Source organism: Hyperolius riggenbachi, chromosome 8 (assembly GCF_040937935.1).
Source record: "Hyperolius riggenbachi isolate aHypRig1 chromosome 8, aHypRig1.pri, whole genome shotgun sequence".
NCBI classification, from domain to species: Eukaryota; Metazoa; Chordata; class Amphibia; order Anura; family Hyperoliidae; genus Hyperolius; species Hyperolius riggenbachi.
The window spans coordinates 52,776,774-52,797,870 of NC_090653.1; positions in this window are offsets into that span (position 1 = coordinate 52,776,774).

Sequence of the window (21,097 nt, forward strand, 5' to 3'; positions counted from 1 at the left end):
CTGCAGCTGGCGACGCAATACTGCGTCGCTGGTCCTGCAGCTGCCACTTTGCCGACGCACGGTATAAGCGTGCGGTCGGCAAGTGGTTAAGAAATATCTGCAGATCTCATACACACCTTGTTTAACGGAGAGTCATCTGCAGATCGGATCCAACGGGATGGATCTGAAAGATTGAGAGACAAATATTTTGTTGCTATCTTGTGAACTTTTTTACGATTTATCTTTTGATCTTTCATTTTTCAAAGACTTTTTTTTTTTCATGCGTGTACCCAGCTATAGTATTCAAATCTGCTGGCTCTCACACTACATGGCAGTGGTAAAATTGGCCAGTCATCTGCAGATAAAAATAGGATGGGTGTACGGAGTCTCAATGCTGGGAATACACCATTACATTTTTGGGCAGATAGGTGGTTTGATAAACAAATTCTGACATGTCCGATCTGATTTTTGATCGTTTTTCTGATTTCTCATAAAAGTAAATGAAAATCGATTTGAAAAATGACAACAGCCCCTAATGATATAAATTACAGTGGAACTTTGGTTTACAAGCATAATTAGTTCCGGAAACATGCTTGCAATCCAATGCTCTCTATATCAAAGCAAATTTCCCCATAAGGATTAATGGAAACCCATCTCATTCGGTTCACAATCCAAAAACAGTTAGGGCCCGTTTCCACTAGCCACCGCGCGCGGCTGCACTTCCGGGTCTGCGGGTGCGCAGACGAATCCCAGAAGCCCTGCCATGCACGGCTATGGGATTCGCTGCCTCCCGCGCGAAAACCCGAGGGCAATGCCGGCCGAATCGCTAGGGCAAGCGATTCGGCCGGTGGCGCCATTATTTCCTATGGCAGTTTCCCTGAGCGATTTGCCTGTGGATACGGCCCGGTTTCCGCGCTAGTGGAAACGGACCCTTATAGTAAAATAGTACAAAATAAAAATGTAAGCAAGACTTTCACTATAACGAACAGAATCATTGCCGTCTGTTGGCTCGCCCCAGCCATTTTTATTTTATTTTTTATTTTTTTTGGCTGTATTAAGGAACCAATCCAATGACAGTTACTTTTGAGGATTTCATGGAAATGTGACTTTGCACAGTCCCTACACTCAGATTAAGTACAATAAAGTACTATCCTGCAGCGCCAAAGGGAGAATAACTATCGGCCCAGTTGTGATGACGTGACGCATGTATACTATAATTTGCTTGTATGTAAAGTCAAAATTTCACAACTTTTTTTTTGCTTTTATTGCAAAGTGCTCTTAAAGTGTAACAGAGCTGAAAATTAAAAAGATTTTATACATACCTGGGGCTTCCTCCAGCCCCATCCTCCTGGATCGCTCCCATGCCGATGTCCTCAGCTGCCCGCAGCTACGAGAAGCGGGTCCCTGCACTTACCTCAGTTATTATTTTTATTATTCTTATTATTATTATTTAGTATTTATATAGCGCCGACATATTACGCAGCGCTGTACAATGTATATATATATATATATATCTTGTCACTAACTGTCCCTCGAAGGAGCTCACAATCTAATCCCTACCATTGCCATATGTCTATATTATGTAGTGTAAGTACTGTAGTCTAGGGCCAATTTTTAGGGGGAGCCAATTAACTTATCTGTATGTTTTTGGAATGTGGGAGGAAACCGGAGTGCCCGGAGGAAACCCACACATACACGGAGAGAACATACAAACTCTTTGCAGATAGTGCCCTGGCTGGGATTCGAACCAGGGACCCAGCGCTGCAAGGCGAGAGAGCTAACCACTACGCCACCGTGCTGCCCATAGTTGGAGCCAGTCTAGCGTAAGAGAAGTGCTCTGTTTGCATATCTCTCCAGCAACCACTGGAGAGATACCTAGAAGGGCGCACTTCTCCTGCGTAGGCTGGCTCAGATGACGTCAGTGACGGGACCTGGTTCTCGTAGCTGCGGGCAGTGGAGGACAGCGGCGTGGGAGCGATTCAGGCGGATGGGGCTGGATGAAGCCCCAGGTATGTATAAAATCTTTTTTTATCTTTTATCTCTAAGTCCCTTTAACCACTTCCCGACCGCCGTATAGACAATTGGCGGCCGGGAAGTGGACCCCGCAAGGACCGCCATATTGACAAATGGCGGCTGTCCTTGTAGGGGCAAGGGCGGCGCGATCGCGTCATTCGTGACTCGATCGGCCGCCGGGGACTGGCTCCGCCCACCTCGCGCTGTAACCCGCTGGCCGTTCGGAAGCGCCGGCGGGTTACTAGCACCCGGATCACCGCATACAAAGTGTATAATACACTTTGTAATGTTTACAAAGTGTATTATACAGGCTGCCTCCTGCCCTGGTGGTCCCAATGTCCGAGGGACCACCAGGGCAAGCTGCAGCCACCCTAGTCTGCACCCAAGCACACTGATTTCCCCCCCCCCCCCTGCCCCAGATCGCCCACAGCACCCCTCAGACCCCCCCCCCCCCCTGCCCACCCCCCAGACCCCTGTTTGCACCCAATCACCCCCCTAATCACCCATCAATCACTTTCTGTCAACGCTATTTTTTTTTTATCCCACCCCCTGCCCCCTCTATCCCCCTGATCACCTGTCAATCACCCATCAATCACCCCCTGTCACTGCCACCCATCAATCAGCCCCTAACCTGCCCCTTGCGGGCAATCTGATCACCCACCCACACCAATAGATCGCCCGCAGATCCGACATCAGATCACCTCCTAAGTGCAGTGTTTACATCTGTTCTCTACCCTAAACACCCACTAATTACCCATCAATCACCCCCTGTCACTGCTACCTATCAGATTAGACCCCTATCTGCCCCTAGGGCACTCAATCACCCGCCCACACCCTCAGAACGCCCTCAGGCCCCAGCCCTGATCACCTCGCCAGTGCATTGCTTGCATCTATTCCCCCCTCTAATCACACCTTGAGACACCCATCAATCACCTCCTGTCACCCTCTAGCACACCTACCCATCAGATCAGGCCCTAATTTGCCCCGTGTGGGCTCCTGATCACTCGGCCAAACCCTCAGATCCCCCTCAGACCCCCTTCCGATCACCTCCCCAGTGCATTGATTGCATCTATTTTCCCCTCTAACCACCCCCTGAGACACCCATCAATCACCTCCTGTCACCTCCCTAGCACTCCTATCCATCAGATCAGGCCCAATACAACCTGTCATCTAAAAGGCCACCCTGCATATGACCGGTTCCACAAAATTCGCCCCCTCATAGACCACCTGTCATCAAAATTTGCAGATGCTTATACCCCTGATCAGTCATTTTGAGACATTTGGTTTCCAGACTACTCACGGTTTTGGGCCCGTAAAATGCCAGAGCGGTATAGGAACCCCACAAAGTGACCCCATTTTGGAAAAAAGAAACCCCAATGTATTCTGTTAGGTGTATGACGAGTTCATAGAAGATTTTATTTTTTGTCAAAAGTTAGCGGAAATTGATTTTTATTGTTTTTTTTTCACAAAGTGTCATTTTTCACTAATTTGTGACAAAAAATAAAATCTTCTATGAACTCGCCATACACCTAACGGAATACCTTGGGGTGTCTTCTTTCTAAAGTGGGGTCACTTGTGGGGTTCCTATACTGCCCTGGCATTTTAGGGGCCCTAAACCGTGAGGAGTAGTCTAGAAAACAAATGCCTCAAAATGACCTGTGAATAGGGCGTTGGGCCCCTTAGCGCACCTAGGCTGCAAAAAAGTGTCACACATGTGGTACCGCCGTACTCTGGAAAAGTAGTATAATGTGTTTTGGGGTGTATTTTTACACATACCCATGCTGGGTGGGAGAAATCTCTCTGTAAATGGACAATTGTGTGTAAAAAAAAAATCAAACAATTGTCATTTACAGAGATATTTCTCCCACCCAGCAGTGGTATGTGTAAAAATACACCCCAAAACACATTATACTACTTTTCCTGAGTACGGCGGTACCACATGTGTGATATTTTTTTGCAGCCTAGGTGCGCTAAGGGGCCCAACGTCCTATTCACAGGTCATTTTGAGGCATTTGTTTTCTAGACTACTCCTCACGGTTTAGGGCCCTTAAAATGCCAGGGCAGTATAGGAACCCCACAAATGACCCCATTCTAGAAAGAAGACACCCAAAGGTATTCCGTTAGGAGTGTGGTGAGTTCATAGAAGATTTTATTTTTTGTCACAAATTAGCGGAAAATGACACTTTGTGAAAAAAACAATTAAAATCAATTTCCGCTAACTTGCGACAAAAAATAAAATCTTCTATGAACTCGCCATACTCCTAACGGAATACCTTGGGGTGTCTTCTTTCTAAAATGGGGTCATTAGTGGGGTTCCTATACTGCCCTGGCATTTTATGGGTCCTAAACCGTGAGGAGTAGTCTTGAAACAAAAATGACCTGTGAAATCCTAAAGGTACTCATTGGACTTTGGGCCCCTTAGCGCAGTTAGGGTGCAAAAAAGTGCCACACATGTGGTATCGCCGTACTCAGGAGAAGTAGTATAATGTGTTTTGGGGTGTATTTAATACACATACCCATGCTGAGTGGGAGAAATCTCTCTGTAAATGGACAATTGTGTATAAAAAAAAAATCAAACAATTGTCATTTACAGAGATATTTCTCCCACCCAGCATGGGTATGTGTAAAAATACACCCCAAAACACATTATACTACTCCTGAGTACGGCAATACCACATGTGTGGCACTTTTTTTTTGCAGCCTAACTGCGCTAAGGGGCCCAAAGTCCAATGCGCACCTTTAGGCTTTACAGGGGTGCTTACAATTTAGCACCCCCCAAAATGTCAGGACAGTAAACACACCCCACAAATGACCCCATTTTGGAAAGTAGACACTTCAAGGTATTCAGAGAGGAGCATAGTGAGTCCGTGGCAGATTTCATTTTTTTTTGTCGCAAGTTAGAAGAAATGGAAACCTTTTTTTTTGTCACAAAGTGTCATTTTCCGCTTACTTATGGCAAAAAATAATATCTTCTATGAACTCACTAACTATGCCTCTCAGTGAATACTTTGGGATGTCTTCTTTCCAAAATGGGGTCATTTGGGGGGTATTTATACTATCCTGGAATTCTAGCCCCTCATGAAACATGTCAGGTGGTCAGAAAAGGCAGAGATGCTGTAAAATGGGAAAATTCACTTTTTGCACCATAGTTTGTAAACGCTATAACTTTTACCCAAACCAATAAATATAGGCTGAATGGGTTTTTTTTAATCAAAAACATGTTTGTCCACATTTTTCGCGCTGCATGTATACAGAAATTTTACTTTATTTGAAAAATGTCAGCACAAAGTTAAAAAAATCATTTTTTTGCCAAAATTCATGTCTTTTTTGATGAATATAATAAAAAGTAAAAATCGCAGCAGCAATCAAATAGCACCAAAATAAAGCTTTATTAGTGACAAGAAAAGGAGCCAAAAGTCATTTAGGTGGTAGGTTGTATGAGCGAGCAATAAACCGTGAACACTACAGTGGTCTGAATGGAAAAAAAGTGCCTGGTCCTTAAGGGGGGTAAAGCCCACGGTCCTCAAGTGGTTAGACCAAGTTACTCTCAATCCAAAGTTTACTGTATTACAAATACATCCCCAACCCCAGGCAGGGCGGATTTCTGGCCAGGCCACATAGGCCATGGCCTAGGGCACCAGAAATTTAGGGGCGGCTGAGTGAGGGGCAGTAAAGCTATTCTATCTATCTACAAGGACAGATTTAACCTTCGAACTCCCTGTCCTGTACTTGTGTCATCCCTGAAAGATCTGTAAGCTCTATCCTGCAGGCACACTTCAGCCTAACTCTCATGGTGACACAATGGTTCCATCATTAATGAGATAGCAAACATAACATAAAAGTTCTTAAAGAGGAACTGTAACGACAAAACGGCCCCTGGGGGGTACTCACCTCGGGTGGGGGAAGCCTCAGGATCCTAATGAGGCTTCCCACGCCGTCCTGTGTCCCTCGGGGGTCTCGCTGTAGCCCTCCGTACAGCGGTGACGCAATATTTACCTTCCTGGCTCCTGCGCAGGCGCTCTGATGCCTCTCGGCGCCGAAGTAGGCGGAAATACCCGATCGCCGTCGGGTCTGCTCTACTGCGCAGGCGCAAGTTTCCGGCGCCTGCGCAGTAGAGCGGACCCGACGGAGATCGGGTATTTCCGTCTATTTCCGTGCCGAAAGTCGCCACAGCGCCCCCGCTGGAGCCAGCAAAGGTAAATATTGAACTGACAGTCGGCACAGTCGCCGGCTGTTCGGAGGGCTGCGGCGAGACCCCCGTGGGACAGAGGACGGCGTGGGAAGCCTCATTAGGATCCGGAGGCTTCCCCCACCCGAGGTGAGTACTCCCCAGGGGAGGTTTTTGTTGTTACAGAGTCTCTTTAAGGAAAACATAACTTATAATCTATACGCATATTACTAAAATAGTCATTGTCTGTGACAACTGACATCCAATGATGGAAAGTAAGTCACTGGCGAACTCAGGGGGCTATTCCGGGTGTCTGGAACCTCCCCCCTGCACTGAGCTGTGTATTCAGCCAGGGAAGCCCGCATAATATAAACAGCCTCATTCTCCCTCCCTTCTTACTTCTGGTGCTTCCCTCCAGCTAATAGAATGAGAGAGGCAGCCGAGCTTCCCTCACAAGAAGATGCAGCCTGCAGTGAGAGAATGTTGATTATGGAGTCCTGGACTCTCCACAGCACAGAAGTGTCAGACATGATGAAATTAGAGTGCAGGCAAGCTGGTAAATATGCACAGCATAATGCAGAGCTTGCCTGGACTCAGGGTCTGTGGGCAAACATCTGTCTGGTCTCTCCCCATTGTTATAATGACTGCATGTGTGGATAAGGTGTGGATAACAAGCTGAAAAGTTTTTGACAGTCCCTAGACTCCAGGAGGGCTTCTTTCTGACTTGTGTGAGAGACTGACAGGGACAGGAGTCCGATTACAGGCAAGTAGCCTGTGTGATGTGGGACTTCAATACAGATAAGTTCTCTGCTCCATCTCAGGCTATTCTCAATTTCTCCACTCCTCTCTCTGGGCTAGTGCAACGCCAAAATGACAATAGCAATCGCTAGCAATTTGTGAGTGTGATTTTGTGAAGTGATTTTCAGAGCGATTTTTGAATGAATTGCTCAAAAACATGCTACATGCAGTATACCTGCGATTTTGAAAAAATCACAACGCTGCTGTGGGAACACCCACATAGGGTAACATTAGCCAAGCGCTTTTCAAATCACTGTTGATTTGAAAAACGCTCAGAAGCACTCTTGGTGTGCACCAGCCTCCTTCATTCACCTTTGTTTCCCTCTTCCCCTAGAGCTGACTGTGTGTTCTTGTCTTACAGGAAAGCTAAATAAAAGTGCAATCCTGGTGAGGCAAAATATTATTATTTAGTATTTATATAGCGCCGCCATCTTCCGCAGATGCATATATCCCTGCATCATATGGGTATCGCTTGCGCTATGTGAAACTATGTAGCATATTCCACTGAATTGTCCAAACTAAGTCTATCTCCTGTTCCTCTCTTGGGGAGTTGTTCCAGCGCTGTACCCCGTTCACATTTGCTGCTACCAGAAGCCCTCAGAAACACTCGTGTCCTTGAGTACTTCCAAAGATAGGCAGCTCCGTAATACGCCAGCGCACTTTTGTGCATGGGCAGTATGGAGCCACCTGTATTCGGAAGCACTCTGGACATACGTGCTTCTGGACCTTTCAGGAACCCCCCCCCCCCCCTTAAAAATCCTGCGTTTGCCCCTGTAAGTAGAATTCTCATTGGGGCACACAGAGATTACAACCAAACAGACGGTATAGTTGGCCTTGGGCGGTGAAAAGTACAAATCCGGCCCTGACCCCAGGTTAATAATGCGACTGCAAACAATAATGCATGGGGCTACAGCTGAAATGTGCTATTTTTTTTCCCTGTGATTTTTTTTACAAGTTGGCCTGATTGTACTTTGTGTATGGTTATATAACATCCTGTCCCCTGTGGCTTAGCGGACTCCTCCTTCCTCTCTGCAGTACAAGCACTGACAGCATGCATCTCCTCAGCATCCTCATTACATCAGGAGAGCTCCTGTGGGACACCAACTGTTACTGGAAATACATCACCAGGCCTAAGCCTCCATTAAGACTCCATTATTCCTCATGAATACACACTTAGCTCCAGCAGAGGTTTCCGAAAGTCCATTTTCCAGGAAATGGCTGGGATTCCAAGCTATTCTCTAGGTGTATATATATGGATGGAGTAGTGAGTGGCTCTCCCTACCCCCCACCCCATTCTGTCTGTAATGCACTGAAAAGGGACATAGGTCATTCTGACAGAGAACAGACCGGATGTACATGACTTCCTCTTTTGTTAATATAGAAGTGTATAACAGCAGGAAGAGGAGACTCTGCAGCTGCTTGTAATATAGATGTTCTATACTGATAATGTACACCTTTTTTCACATATTGCGCTGCTCATGGTTTAATGTTGCCTTCAGGCTAACTTTTGGAAGCCAGTGTACTTAAGGGCCCCATCAGGAAACCTCACAAGGAAATTCTGCTAACGTGATTGGGAATACCTACCAACTTTTTGAGATAAGAAAGAGGGACACTTAAAGAAAACCTGTACTGAAAAAAAGTTCCCCTGGGGGTACTCACCTCAGTAGGGGAAGCCTCTGGACCCTATTGAGGCTTCCCCCTGTCCTCCTGTGTCCCACGGCGGTCTCGCTGCAGCCCCCGGAATGCACAGGCAACAAATCCGACAGCCTGTGCAATATTTACCTTTTCGGGCTCCAGCGGGGGCACGGTTGTGGCTCTTCTGATGGAGATAGGCAAAAATAGCTGATCTCTGTCGGGTCCGCTCTACTGCGCAGGCGACTTGTGCCTACGCAGTAGAGCGGCCCGACTGAAATCGGCTATTTTCGCCTATCTCTGTGGGAAGAGTGGATACTGCGCCTGCGCTGGAGCCAAAAGGTAAATATTTACATCGCCGCAGCTCCGGGAGGATTTTCTCCGCCGCCGTGGCACTGAGGAGGACGGGGGAAGCCTCAATAGGAGCCGGAGGCTTCCCCTCACCACCAACCCCCAATGAATCGAATCAAATTGAATCGAATCTGACAAAGAATCATATGGTGTAGATGGGACTGATTTGATTCAATCTGACATGTCCGATTTTCCTTTTTTTATTCTGTATTGCTCAACATCAGGAGCTTGTGCAGCATAATCCATGACATCACATGCAAGTGCACTGCAATATCAGAGTTCTGATCAATGACGGTGAGGAATTGGCTATATTATATTGAGGGTCTCTTGAGGTGCGTACACACATGCGACTATGTTCGTTCGAAACGATCGTTCCCCAATCATTTCAAACGACGATCGTTTAAAAAAAAGCAGCCAACAACTATTAAGTCTAACGACGGACGAGCTAGATCGTTAATAATGAACGATCTAGCTTGGCGGATTTTTTCCAACGACAATCGTTTGTAAAAGTAGTACATCGTTGTAAAACGGTCGTTCGTACTAGGCTTGACATGCGCATTTCGCTATTTCCCCATGGAACTTTTCATTTTTATGCGCAAGCGCAATAGTTGCTTTACGTGATGTAATGTTTGTTCTAACGATCAGATCGTTACACACTTTTAAAAACTAACTTTACTTAGGTCGTTCTTTCGTCAATTAAAAGTTCATTCATCGTTCACAACGAACGATCATTGTCGCATGTGTGTATGTAGCTTTGGTGTGGGGGGTGGGCATTCTAGGTAGGAGATCCCAAAGGGCCTTGAGGAGTACCAGACCTCCAAAGCTTGGAGCCTCCACTACATGGGGGTGAGGTCTAAAGATTCCCCAGAATCTATTACATTACCTAAGCTCCGCTCGCTCTTGATATGTTTATACCAGGGCTGTGGAGTCGGTCCAAAAATCCACCGACTCCGACTCCGACTCCTCAGTTTAGGATTCCACCGACTCCGACTCCACGACTCCGACTCCTCTAATTTGCATATTACAATTTTGTTGATTAAAAGTATGTAACATGAAATTCGTCTCATAACTGCCAACGCTTAGGAATTTTACAAGACAACTGAAGTGAGAAGGATATGTAGACTACTATATTTATTCCCTTTAGACTAAAGGTGCCCATACACTCGTCAGATTGGCAGCAGATAGATAAGAAATGCATCTGATGATCTATCTGATGCGTTTTTAGAACATTTTTTACCAGGATAGAATTCCAACAGATTTCAGTTTGAAATCTATTGAAATTCGATCTGATGGCATTTTTTTGCCATCAGATTTCCATTAAGGCCAATGCAAACTGATAAGCAATCTCTTCAGATCGACCTAAATTTTTCACCCTGCAAGTTCGATGGAAATCCATCGAAATCGATCGAAATCGGCCATCGATCGGTCGATTGGCCAACCGATTTGCAATCGATCAATCGATCGGGATCGATCGGTCGGCCAGAAAATCGGCTGAGTGTATGGGCTGCTTTAAACTAGTCCTTGGTAAGAGTACTTGTAAAAGGTACAAACCGGAACAAAGAACATCTATCAGGCCCTAGGCAATGTAAGTGTGGGTACATGTAAGAATGATGTGCAGGTACTCTGCAGGGGAATGAGGAGATTGTAAACAGACAACACCTCTGTGTTCAATGTGCACAGCATTCTCAGTGGATTCCCTGCAGCTCTGTGGGGAGTGCATATGTAGAGTATAGTACTACTGTGTAACAAAGTAAACCTGAGACAGATGAAATTAAAGTTTTATACATACCTGGGGCTTCCTCCAGCCCCCTTCAGGCTAATCAGTCCCTCGTTGTCCTCCTCCACCACCTGGATCTTCTGCTATGAGTCCAGGTACTTGAGCCAGTCAGGCGTAGTGCGCATGCACACATTCCGCCGCCAGGAGCATACTACACCTGTGCAGCACTATTGCGCAGGTGCAGAATGTTCCTGGCTGTGGGAGCGGCATGCGGCCGGACAGCGCTGACTGGCTGAATTACCAGGACTCATAGCAGAAGATCCGGGTGGTGGAGGACAGCGAGGGACTGATTAGCCTGAAGGGGGCTGGAGGAAGCCCAGGTATGTATAAAACTTTACTTTTCATCCGTCTCAGTTACCCTTTAATTTGTAGTCACCAAACCAAATTTTAACAACATATCAAATTATTTGATTTCATCAGCAAAGGGAGTGCATACATTTGCATAAATCAGCATCAATGCAGAATTATTTCCATCTCGTTGACCATCTCTATTAGTGACACAGCTACACATCAGGCTTTATTCTTACAGCATAGATGTTATTTAGTATATATAAGAAATTCCTGTGTACACATCATATATACAGTCACAATCAGATATGTATATCTGACCTTAAAAATACGGGGACTGCTTTATTGAAGCAGCACAAGTAACTCATTTTGATTGGTTTATTTCATTTTTGTGGACTAAGCACAGCTATTACTGTATATATACTGTATATATACATTATTTTTAATGACTTTTATCTGAGAAATAGAACATTTTATCATATTTTCTATTTTAATTACAGTTACAAATTCATTAGGAGTCGGAGTCGGTGCATTTTTTCCCGACTCCGACTCCAGGCACCCAAAATTGCCCGACTCCACGACTCCGACTCCACAGCCCTGGTTTATACACCATATGTGGCACATGTGGATGCCTCACCCTTTTCCAGTCTCTAATGCCTGGTACACACAATGCAATTTTCTGACATATTTTCTGTTAGATCGACTATTTTCAACATGTCGGATCTGATTTCCAATTGATTTTCCATAGACGTAAACCGAAAATTAATCGGAAATCAGATCGGACATGTTGGAAATAGTCGATCTGACAGTAAATCTGCCAGAAAATTGTATCGTTAGATGTGGTGCTTCTGTCCCAGTTGGTGAATTTCACTGAGATAAAAGGAATAAGATGAAACATGCCACATTTGACAACAGTCACACTGGATGTTAAAGGGTAATTTCACCTTCAGAGGGAAAAAAAAATCTATACACTAATCAAGCGAAATGTTGGCCTAATATTACAGCTGTTAGCTCATGTCACAGTATTGTGTAGGTTCCCCTTGCTCTGGCCTGATGGACTCTACAAGACCCCTGAAGCCATCCTGTGGTATCTGGCACCAAGATGTTAGCAGCAGATCCTTTAATTCCTGTATGTCATGAGGTGGGTCCTCCATGGATGAGACTTGTATTCCTGTACATCCCACAGATAGACAAAATGTCAACATGCTTCAACAATCTATGGTCCGGTTCTAATGCTAACTTTGACACTGGTGGTGCATTTGTTGGCGGAGAACTGGTCACTGATCTGTGGCTACGTAGCAATAATCTGCTACAGCTTCAGAAGACTTTGGGAAAAAACTGCCACAACGGTTTAGCCGGTAGAAGGCTTGGGTGAGTTACTGCTGCTGACAATCGACAATCCTTACATCACAGGCTCCCTGTTTTTTTTTTATTTTGTTCCTACTGCGCATGCACAGAATGCTCCTGGCAACGGGAGCGAGGTCGTTCCAGGTGCACACCGGCACATGCGCAGAAGACGCTGACCCAGCATGTCGGAGATCACTACGAGGCTGACAGCAGGACCCTGGAGGAGGAAGGAATGGATGTGAAGGACCAGAGAGACTGATAAGCAATGCTTAATACCCTTATGTGATCTCAGAATTCCTTTAACGTTCTGGGGACCGCGCAGCGTAAATTCTATGCCGCACTTGTGGCTGCCTAACTCTGATGCGACATAGGATTTCCGCCGCCTGCTTGTATTGCTCCTGATGCAATCATGCACACCAGACGGTAGATTAAGCTGTCATATGACAGCTGACATCTCCCCTCAGTGATCAGGAGCCATCGCGATTGGCTCCTGATCACGTGACCACTACGATCACCGGCCGATCGTAGTGATCAGTGTTAGCAGCGGTGGTACGAGAGGAAGAAGAGGACCGGGACTCACCTTCCTGACGTTCCCCCTGCGATCGGCCTTCCCCTCCACTCTGCCTTCAGTGACGTCATCAAGCCGCGACCCGGAACTTAGCAGCAGTGCGAGCGGGGATGCCGGCCAGAGCGGAGGAGGCTAGAGCTGCTCATCGCTAGAGCCTGGAAGGTGAGTAAAGGCTGCTGGCAATATGGGGGACACCTGGCTATACTGGGGACACTGATGGCTAGCTAGATACACTGGGAATTCGGCTGCCTGACCCTCTAAACGTGCCCCCCCCCCCCCACACACACACACACACACACCTAAAATGCTCTGGTCCTTAAGGGGGGTTAGACAGCCGTTCCCCAGAGGGTTAAACAGTTTCCTGATATCCTGCTGATCTTTTATGCATCAGTAATGTCTGAATCACCCACCTGAAACAAGCTTACAGCAAATAGAGTAAGACGTCTGATCTGCGAGCTTGTCCAGGGTCACTTGCTAGAAGTATTAAGCCTCATCTACACGGCCCAATTTTCCTTCAAAACGGATCTATTAGATACTTTTCAACCGGTCGAATCGGATTGCGTTAGATTTTGCAATAGATTTTGGGTACTTATCAAAGCCAAATCTATCGCAAAATTGATCTGAAACAATTTGGACATCTACACACACATGCATTTTCTTATTAGATCCATCTAATAGATCCATCTATCTGATGCAAAATTGTACCGTGTAGAAAAGGCTTTAGAGGCCGAGGATCAGCAGGGCAGCCAGACAATGTGCATTGTTTAAAAGAAAAGAAATATGGGAGTTTTTATATACCTCTCACTTTAAGTGGCCTTTGAATATAATTGTCCATTCATTGTGCTTGATTTTTTTCTTTATATACACAGTTCTGCATGAACTAGGCCTCAATCCCAACACCCTCTGCAGTGCAGCTATCAAATAAGAATTCACCTCATGTGTTTGGCCAGTGCCAGATGTTACAGGAAGTAGTGCTGGAGGAGGCGAATCCCCCATATAAACCTAGCAGTAAAGTGTTATATTGCCTTTACACAAGGTCACTGCAAGCTATCACATTCATGTCTCCAACAAGGCAGACCCATAATGCATTTCTTCAGGGCAGTGGGTGGAGTATGCCAATCATTGTTTTATGGCCAGGTAAACCAGACATACATCTACGGTGGATGGATCTATATGTTTATAGCACCTGGAGATGGGCAGAATTCTCCTTCTGAGCAGCAGTGTGGAGCTATCCGGAGACTGATAGCAGCAGGCAGTATATGTACACAGCTGTTGGTTAGCTGAACAGTCCTCCATTATGCTGATCAGCACCTGCATTTTCTACAGTCTTTCTTCTTTACTACACAAGGAAATAAAAGCATATTGGTGCCCCAAAATTGTAAAAGCACAATCTCTGCACACTTCACAAAATATCTCTGAGGGCTGGAACCCAGTAGAGCGATTTTTTTGAGCGTTTAGGCTGCTTTCACATTGGGACGTTACAGGCGCACGTTAGAGCAGCCTGTAACGCAGCCCACCGCACAGTAATGAAAAATCAATGGGATGTTCCCAGTGCCCATGTTGCGTTACATTGTAATGCTGCACGTTATTTGAAAGTGCAGCATGCTGTGCGTTCTACGTTAGACTGTTTGCACATGCTCAGTATTGTGTTTTGTTTTTTATTATTTTGAGCAGGAGAGGAGGAGAGGAGGAGGGGAGAGTCCGCTATTGCTACCCACATGGCTAACTAATATTCACTGCACTGCAGTAGTGATGGGAAGTTCCGCTGGATTCATTGAATAGATTCATTGAAAAGAACTGGACTTCCTATCTCTGTTGTTCAGAATCGATTCATTGAAAAGAGCCGGACTTCCCATCACTACTGCAGTGTTTACTTCCTGGAGCGGCCACTGATTGGCTGGTGGGACCACGTGATGCGGAGTGTTCCGATCACGTGGTCCCCGCAAAGTATCAGACAAAAAAGGCGCACCAACAGCCGCACAATGCGGCTCACTCTGGCGTCCTCCTCCAACACCACCATGCGTTGCTTTAGGGGTACGTTATGCAACCTTAACGTCCCCTAAAACGCAGTGTCTTGGTGTGAAAGAAGCCTAAGGGAGCGCTTTAAATCGCTAGCGCGTTCCCTAACGCTCTGCCAATGTAAATACATGTAAGAAATTCCACAAAAGCGATTAGCAAAATCGCAGGACATGCAGCAGTTTGGAAGCGTTTGCACTTCAATGTAATGTATTGAAGCACTGGCAAATCGCTTATGAATATCTACACCTAGCAATTTGAGTGCGATGGTAAATTACTGCAAACTGTAAAAAAAATGATGATGCATTGAAAGGATCAGAATTAAAATCGCTACACAAACACTGGCAAAAAGCTGACGCTTTTTAAAATCGCTCCCAAAAGCGACAGAAAACGCTCATGAAATAGCTTACAAAACGTTAGCGATTTGTAGTGGGTTCCAGGCCTCACCTGTAAAGGGGCCGAGGACCAGTCAATGGACAATGTGGACTTAAATGGGCGTATTTGTAAGAAACGCTTCAAAAGAGGCTAAAGCCCAGTACACACTTTCAATTAAAATTGGCCAATCACTGACCAATTTTACCACTTCCATGCAGTATTAGGGCCAGCAGATATTACTATGATGAGCAGATTGTGTAGGTAATCCAACATACTATGTTTGCAGTTTCTGGGGGGGCTCAGCGCATCTCTGAGCTGGGGCCATTCAGAGGCGGCCTGGTGATGCGCTGATCCCACTTTTTTGCGCAATTCTCAATTTTACTGGTAGTGCGCCCAGGCTATGCATATGCATAGGTAGAATTTAGTTAGTGTTAGGTCCCCTCCCATGGAGGAAAGACTTCTTCGACAGTGGGAGGGACAAGTACCCAACAAATTGCAAATTGTTAGTGAAACTAACATCCTCCAAGTGGTAGACAGGTCATGTGTATGCTCATTGTGTATTTGAATCCCATGAGTGGGGTGTGCACTTTTTTGCAGGTAAGCACTCATCTGTTTTTAAGTAGCGCTGTTCATTTCTTTGCTATGTTTGATTGATTTATTTCTGGTCAGCTGCTCCCACTTAATAGTTTTCCTTTGGTGTATATGCAGAGCCTCTGTTTGGGTTCAAGGTGCGTTTGCAGTTTCTTGGGGGGCTCAGCGCATCTCTGAGCTGGGGCCATTCAGAGGCGGCCTGGTGATGCGCTGATCCCACTTTTTTTGCGCATACTATGTGGAGGTGGTAAAATTGGTCAGTGATTGGCCAATCATAATTGAAATGAACGCATGCACAGAACAGAAGGAAAACGCAGAGAAATGCATCCTGTGTGTATTTAGAGAGATTAGCCTGTCTAATCTCCCCTCATCTGTGACTAATAACTGTATTTAATCTCTCAGCTGTGACAGCTCAGAAATCTCTTCTGCCACAGCAGAGCAGCTAATTTATAAGCACAGGATGTTAACCCCATGTCTGCTTCCATGAAAGCAGGAAGTAGACATAGCAGATGTATTGCAGGATTTGCATCAGCTGGAACAAAGAAATGTTTTTCTTTGTTCAGTTCAGGTGCACTTTAAGCTGGCCATACACATTATTATTATTAGTGATTTATATACACATAGGTTTCTACCTAATGTTCCAAAACAATCAATTCCTTTTTGATCTGATTCCCTGCTTCTAATACCGTAAATCACTAAAGGCAGCCATAGGCTTCCATGTTTAGTGTGCAGATGTTACTCTGGGATGTACTTACAGCTGGCTTATTATCACGGACCCTCCTATAGATACTGTAGAGCAACATCTGCTGAAATGACGCCACGGCAACGGGCCTATGGAGTAGTAAATGGGGTTCCATTCACTTAGGTTGCCATAGTTACGGGACACTCCCACTGGTGCTCGGCTGAAAGGACTTAATGTCCGTGGATCAGGTTTTCATCTGAGAAAAAGACATGACAATCTAGCACGTGCAAAGCCCCTCCCCCATTCAACAGTAAAAGGAGAGATATGGTGGCTGCCATATATATTTCCTCTTAACCCTCCTGGCGGTTTGCAAAAAAATCGCCAGGGGGCAGCAAATCTTTTTTTTAAATTTTTTTTTTTTTTTTTCATGTAGCGAGACAAAGTCTCGCTACATGATAGCCGCTGCTCAGCGGCATCCCCCCAGCCCCTCCGATCGCCGCCGGAGATCGGAGATCCGGAGATCCCGTTCAAAGAACGGGATCTCCCGGAGGGCTTCCCCCGTCGCCATGGCGACGGGGCGGGATGACGTCACCGACGTCATCGACGTCGTGACGTCAAAGGGGATTCCGATCCACCCCATAGAGCTGCCTGGCACTGATTGGCCAGGCAGCGCACGGGGTCTGGGGGGGGGGGGCGGCTGCGGCGCGACGGATAGCGGCGAATCGGCGGCGATCGGGCACTGCACGCAGCTAGCAAAGTGCTAGCTGCTTGCAGCAAAAAAAAAAATTATGCAAATCGGCCCAGCGGGGCCTGAGCAGTGCCTTCCGGCGGCTTACCCCGAGCTCAGCTCGGGCTTACCGCCAGGAAGGTTAAGCAATACCAGTCGCCTGGCACTGCTAAACTATTTGGCCGCAGTAGTGTCTGCTTCACATCAGAAACAAAAGCATGCAGCTAATCTTGACAGATCTGACTCTGTCAGAAATGCCTGATCTGTTGCATGCTTGTTCAGTGGCTATGGCTAAAAGTATTATAGGCGGAGGATCAGCAGGATAGCCAGGCAGCTGGTATTGCTTAAAGGATACCCGAACTGACATGTGACATGATGAGATAGACATGTGTATGTACAGTGCCTAGCAGACAAATAACTAGGCTGTGTTCCTTTTTTTCTTTCTCTGCCTGAAAGAGTTAAATATCAGGTATGTAAGTGGCTGACTCAGTGTTCCCAACCTAACCATACATCATACAGGTGACCACACATCATACAACGGAAAATTGTTACTTACCTATCGGTAATTTTCCTTTCCCGATGCTACATGTCGTCACACTTGGGTAGATGTCCGGCCCCCTCTACCCCATAGGACCCTGATGTTATAAATGTTTAGCTATGGCCCCACCTCTCCAGTCTATGTAGCCTCGAGCACTGAAACCCATAGAAGGGAGGGTCGCATGACGACATGTAGCATCGGGAAAGGAAAATTACCGATAGGTAAGTAACAATTTTCCGTTTTCCCTATGCTCCATGTCGTCACACTTGGGACTTAACTAGGAAAAACAAATGAAGGGAGGGAGACCAGATGCTGTGCACAAAAAGAAAATTTTACTTCATTATACAGTATGTGACAATAATACAGTTTTACCAAATAAAGCAGACGACTGTGCCGTCATATCAACTCTGTAATGTCTCATAAATGTATGAATATTAGACCAGTTCGCAGCCTGGCATATCTTCTCCGCTGGCACCTTATTGTACGCAGCCCATGAAGTGGATATGCTTCTGGTAGAGTGTGCCAGTATCTGCTCCGGCGGAGCAATATTAAGAGTTCTGTACGCCAGTTGTATAGCCTTCACTATCCAGGAGGCAATGGTTCTCACTGATGCTGGCTCACCTTTCCTGCAGCCATTCGGGATTACCCATAACCTTTCAGTCTTCCTAAATTCTGCTGTAGCCTGAAGGTATTTGTTTACTGCGTGTACCACGTCCAGTGGGTGTGGCTGTTGTGTTTCATCCAATGTAAATGCCGGTAATGTCCAATCCTGGTTAAGGTGAAACGTCGTGGCCACCTTTGGGACAAACTGTTGTAGGGGTCTTAACACTATTCGGTCCGCAAACATAGTCAAATAGGGTTCATTGCATCCTAGTGCCTGTAGTTCCGACACCCTCCGTGCTGATGCTATAGCAACAAGAAAGACCGTCTTTAACGTCTTATTCCAGATGCTGCACTCCTCAATAGGGTGAAATGGCGGTGATAAGTAAACATCAAGGACCATGGGTAAGTCCCACTTGGGGAAGACTGGCTTCTTAGGTGGTCTTACCCTAAGAACAGCCCTCATAAACTGTTTGACTAGGAGGTTAGTTGCCCATGCTTTACCTGTGAATGTTGACAGCGCTGAAGTATGGACCTTCAGCGTATGATAACCTAGTCCCAAGTCCAAACCCTTCTGTAAGAACTCCAGTATCTGATGAGGTTCTGGCTACAAAGGGTCTATTCCCTTCTCCTGAGTATAAAGAAGAAAACGGTTCCAGACTCTTCTATAAGTTATATTGGTGGTGGGTCTTCTTGATTTAAGCATAGTATGTATTACTGCCTCCGAGCAGCCCTCCTTTCTTAACCTTTGCCCCTCAAATTCCATGCCATCAGGCTCAGCGTCATGGGGTTTTGATGATATACTTTTCCCTGATACAGAAGGTTCTGACTGCAGGGTAGAGGTAGTAGTGGCTGTGTGCTCATCTCCCATAATAGTGGATACCATGGGTGATTGGGCCAGTGTGGTATGATGACTACTACCGTCACCCTCTCCCTCAGTAGTCTGACTAATAGGCGATGAATGAGTGGGGTTGGAGGGTATACATACGCCAGCTTGGTGTCCCAAGGTGCCGTGATCGCATCTACTGACACTGCCTTGCTGCATCGATACCTGGATATGAACCTGCTGCACTTGGTGTTCTGGGGGGTTGCCATCAGGTCCAGATCTGGTGTTCCCCATTTCTTGCAGATCCACTGATAAACCTCCTGAGACAGGCACCACTCGTTGTTGCTGATGGTATGCCTGCTCAGATAGTCCGCCGTGGTGTTGTTTTCGCCCGGAATGTAAATGGCCTTCAGATCCCATAGGTTCCGCTCTGCAAATTGGAAGATTTCCGCAGACTCCTGCAGCAATTGAAGACTTCTCGTTCCACCTTGCCTCCTCAAGTAAGCAACTGCCGTGGAGTTGTCCATTCTTAACATTACTGTCTTTCCTACTATTATCTGCTGTAAACTCAGTAAGGCTTGATGAGCTGCACGCAACTCTAGTATGTTTGCTGGCACTTGGTTGGAGTATGTCTCCCAGCGTCCCTGAGCGGTTAGGTGTTCGCAGTGGGCTCCCCAGCCTCTGGCACTGGCGTCTGAAGTAAGTGTGATCATAACTCCAGGCTGTATCAGGTGATGCTTGGATAGGTTTTCCCTTACCGTCCACCATTCCAGACTGTTCCTCATTAGAGGAGTAAGGAGTATTGTCTGATTGAAATTGCCCCTGTTCAACTGCGAGAGAAAACCCCATTGGAAGGGCCTTATATGCCAATGGGCCCAACGGATCATCGGAATAGTAGATGTTAGAGTCCCTATATAACTCATACATTCTCTCGCAGGTAGACTCCTCAATGATCGAATTCTCTGAGATCTCGATATTATTGTCTGCATCTTTTCCACTGGTAGTGATAGCGAGTTGGTCCGTGTGTTGATCAGTGCCCCCAGAAATACCATTTCCTGGGTTGGTTCCAGTAGACTCTTTTTCCTGTTGATCTTCCAACCAAACTGAGACAGCGTGTTGAGCAGTATCTCTCTGTGCTGGTTGATTGTCTGCCAACTTTGAGACAGTAGCAAAAGATCGTCGAGGTAGTGGAAGATGCGAATACCTCGTGTTCGAAGAAGAGCCACTAATGCAAGAAGCACCTTGGAGAACGTTCGGGGGGCGGTGCATATGCCGAACGGGAGACACGTAAATTGGAAATGTTGCTCCCCTACTGCAAATCTTAGATATTCCTGAAATGCTGGAGCGATGGGGATATGCAAGTACGCGTCCTCTAAATCTGCTGAAAGCATCCAATCTTCCTTTAATATACCCTGAGTTATCGATTGCAGGGTTTCCATCTTGTACCTTTTGAGATGAATATGCCTGTTTAAGAACCTCAGATCTAGTACCGGACGCCAGTCTTCTTCAGTACGAAAAACAAAGGGGAATATAGACCCTGTCATCTTTCGTTTGTTGGTACCGGAATTATAGCTTTCTTTTCTAGGAGTGTGTACACATAATCTGTCAGAATTGTACGTTTGTCTTCGGCTATCGGAATCTTCGTTTTCACAAACCTGGATCGAGGGGGTTTTGTAATAAATTTCCAGTGGTGCCCCTGTGAAATTGTTTTTACGACCCAAGGATTGGTCACGTTTTCTGCCCAGACCTGACCGAAGTAACTTAGTCTTCCCCCCACCGGCCAGCTCTGAGCTTTCTGACTGTCAAAAAGACTTCTGTTGA